This window comes from Neophocaena asiaeorientalis, unplaced genomic scaffold, assembly GCF_003031525.2.
Source record: "Neophocaena asiaeorientalis asiaeorientalis breed wild unplaced genomic scaffold, Neophocaena_asiaeorientalis_V1.1 scaffold296, whole genome shotgun sequence".
Taxonomy (NCBI): Eukaryota; Metazoa; Chordata; class Mammalia; order Artiodactyla; family Phocoenidae; genus Neophocaena; species Neophocaena asiaeorientalis.
In genome coordinates this window covers 1,055,913-1,059,523 of record NW_020175084.1, presented here as the reverse complement: position 1 = coordinate 1,059,523, position 3,611 = coordinate 1,055,913, and the positions used below count along the sequence as shown (strand labels likewise).

The 3,611-nt window shown below is 49.8% G+C and overlaps 1 pseudogene; it reads left to right on the top strand.

Annotated features, from left to right (window-relative positions):
* Nucleotides 1-402: 402 nt before the first annotated feature.
* On the top strand, nucleotides 403-1,458 carry LOC112412495 (serine/threonine-protein kinase pim-1 pseudogene; annotated as a pseudogene).
* Nucleotides 1,459-3,611: the final 2,153 nt, after the last annotated feature.

The window sequence follows — 3,611 nt, the reverse complement described above, 5'->3', positions numbered from 1 at the left end:
AGTTTTAAAAATGGACAAATGACTAGAAAGGACATTTCATCAAAGAAGATAAAGAGATGGCAAATAAGTGCACGAAAGATGCTCAAAATCCTAGCCATCAGTGAAATGCAAATTTAAAACAAAGATACTACGACACACCTATTACAATAGATAAAACTTTTAAAGAGTGACAATGTCAAGCTCTGGCCAGTAGGCCGAGGCTGGAACTCAAGTTGCTGGTAGGAGTGCAAAATGGCAGTTACTTTGGAAAATAGTTTGTCAGCTTCTTTCAAAGTTAGACCAGGGCCGCTGTGGCGGAGGAAGCGGCACCGGTGGTGGTAGCAGCAGCTACAAGCTCCCTGTGCCGGGGCGCTGCTGCACGCACCCCAGGAGCCGCCCGCCCCGCTGCCCTTGGAGCTGCCTGACCCCGGCAGCTTGTCTGTCAGCCCCCAGCCCGGCAGCGCCCCCAGGAGTCCTCCGACTTGCCTTCGGCCTTTTGCGCCACCTGCAGCCTCAGCCCCGGCTGTAGGCACAGCCACCGGCACAACCCCAGCCCCAGGTCCTGATGCAGCTCCTCCGGACACAGTCCCTGCGCCGACACCCTGGAGGTTGGGATGCTCTTCTCCAAAATCAACTTGCTTGCCCACCTGCGCGTCGCGCCCTGCCACGACCTTCACAGCACCAAGCTGGCACCCGGCAAGGAGAAGGAGCCCCTGGAGTCGCAGTACCAGGTGGGCCCACCACTCAGGCATCAGTGTCGCCGACAACTTGCCGGTGACCAGCAAGCACGTGGAGAAGGACCGGATCTCCGACTGTGGAGAGCTGCCTAATGGCACCCGAGTGTCTGTGGAAGTGGTTCTGCTGAAGAAGGTGAGCTCGGGCTTCCCCGGCGTCATTAGGCTCCTGGACTGGCTCAAGAGGCCCGACAGTTTCGTGCTGATCCTGGAGAGGCCCGAGCTGGCGCAAGACCTCTTCGACTTGATCACGGAAAGTGGGGTCCTGCAGGAGGAACTGGCCCGCAGCTTCTTCTGGCAGGTCCTGGAGGCACCATGACATCAAGGACCAGAACATCATTATCTGCCTCAATCGCTGCGAGCTCAAGCTCATCGACTTCGGGTCAAGGACGCCGTCTACACGGACTTCGATGGGACCCGAGTGTACAGTCCTCTAGAGTGGATCCGCCGCCATGGCTACCATGGCAGGTCGGCGGCCATCTGGTCTCTGGGGATCCTGCTGTAGGATATGGTCTATGGAGATATTCCCTTTGAGCATAATGAAGAGATCACTGGGGCCAAGTTTTCTACAGGCAGAGGCTCTCTTCAGGGTGACAGCATCTCATTAGATTCTGCTTGGCCCTGAGACCATTAGATCAGCCATCCTTCGAAGAAATCCAGAACCATCTGTGGATGCAAGATGTCCTTGCCCCAGGAAACTGCTGAGATCCATCTCCACAGCCTGTCACCAGGGCCCAGCAAATAGCTTTTCCGGAAGGTTTTCCCCTCTCTGTCAGATGCTCACGGGAGGGGAAGTATCTGTTCCCAGCGTCCCAAGTACCAGTGACACTTCTCTCCAAGCAGGACAGTGCTTGATACAGGAACAACATTTACAACTCATTCCAGACCCCAGGCCCTGGAGGCTGCCTCCCAAAGGGAGGAAGAGGGAGGAAGAGACTCCACTCCAGCCGCCCTAGGCCTCGACTCCTCCCACAGATGCTCTCCTTCTCATGGAGTCCAGCATCGCTGGACTCTGCAAAATCCCCGGGGGTGGGGGGCTGGGCGTGTGTCAGAATCCTGCCATGGAACTGTTCCCTTCATCAAGAGTTCTGCTGAATGCGTGATGGGTCAGGTAGGGGGAAATCGGGGTGGGGTGGGATAGGACTAGCACCATTTTAAGTCCCTGTCACCTCTTCCGACTCTTCTGAGTGCCTTCTATGGGGACTCTGGCTATGCTGGGAAAAATACTTGAACTTGCATCTTTTACCTGTTGCTTCTCCAAAAATCTGCCTGGGTTTGGTTCCCTCTCTTTCTCCCCCACCCCTTCCCCCCATCCTTCATATGAAAGGTGCCATGGAAGAGGCTACAGGGCCAAAGGCTGAGCCACCTGCCCCTTTTCCACCTCCTTTAGTAAAACTCCCAAGTGAACTGGTCTTCCTTTTTGGTTTTTACTTAACTGTTTCTAAGCCAAGACCTCACACACACACAAAATGCACAAGCAACGCAAATCCAAAAAAAAAAACTGTAAATGTGTGTACAGTTGGCATGGTAGTGTACAAAAGCATTGTAGTTGATCTAATTCTTTTTTAATTTTGCCTTTAAGTTATTTTACCTGGTTTGTTTGTATTGCTTTGGCTTTTTTTGAAAGATGCGCATTTTAGCCTGGAGATCAATGTTATGTATTTATGTATTTTTTTAATTGGTTCCCTTCCTGCTTCAAGCGTTCATGGCTGCCACCATAGTTTTCTTTTCTTCTTTCCTCCTCTGACTTGGGGATATTTTGGGGAGGGCTTCAGCGCTTGCTCTGCTCCTTCATAGGGTGACAGGACTCAGGTGGGACAGCTGCTGCAGCTCCCTGACTGCTGCGGGCCCCCTGGCCTGGCTTCCCAAGTGGGTATGGGGTTCGTGGGTGATGGGGGAGGGGCGTAGCTGACTTCTGTATATAGGGTGGATATATGAAAAGCAGTTCTGGGTGGTGTACGTTCTGCATCCTCTCTGGGGCTGTGTTTTGAGCAGCATGTGGTCTTCTGGTTTTATCTGCGTGAAATACTGTACAGGGGAATAAAAGAGCTTTTTTTTTTTTTTTTTATACTTGGTGTTTTTTGAATAAAAACCTTTTGTCTTAAAATAAATAAAGTTAGCCAATATGATCCAGCAATCCCACTCCTAGGTATTTACCAAAATGAAATGCAAGTTTCACTTCAGGGAAGTTCACACAAAAATCTTTACACAAATGTTTACAGCAGGTTTATTCATAATCACCCCAGTCACTTCCTTTTGGGAAGCAACCCAAAAGTCACTCAACTGGGAGATGGATAAGCAAACTGTGGTACATTCCTGGAATACTATTCAGTAATGAAACAGAATGAACTATTGGCACTCAGGACATGGATGGATATCAAATGTATTACGCTAAGCAAAAGAAGACAGACACAAAAGGCTACATACTGTAGGATTCCATTTATATGACATTTTGGAAAAGATAAAACTATGGAGGTGTGGAACAGATGTATCCTTGCCCACAGTTAAGAGTGGGGGTAAGGTCTGAGTATAAAGGGAATGTAGAACTAGGGTATTTTGGGGAAAAGGGCTGCTGACACTGTTCTTTCTCTTCATTGTTGTAAGAGTTTCCTATAGCTGCTATAACAAATTACAAAATTTGTGGCTTAAGACAACACAAATTTACCATCTTACAATAAAGATGGTAAACAGTCCTAAAATCAAGGTGTTGGCAGGGCTGCATTCCTTCCGGGGGCTCCAGGAAAGAAATGGATTACTTCCATCTTGCCTTCACCAGCTTCCAGAGGCAGCCCACATTCCTTGGCTCAAGGCCCCTTCTTCAGTCTTCAAGGCCATCAGTGTAGCATCTTCTAATCTGTCAACTTCCCTTGTCATACCTTCACTGACTCTCCTGCTTTC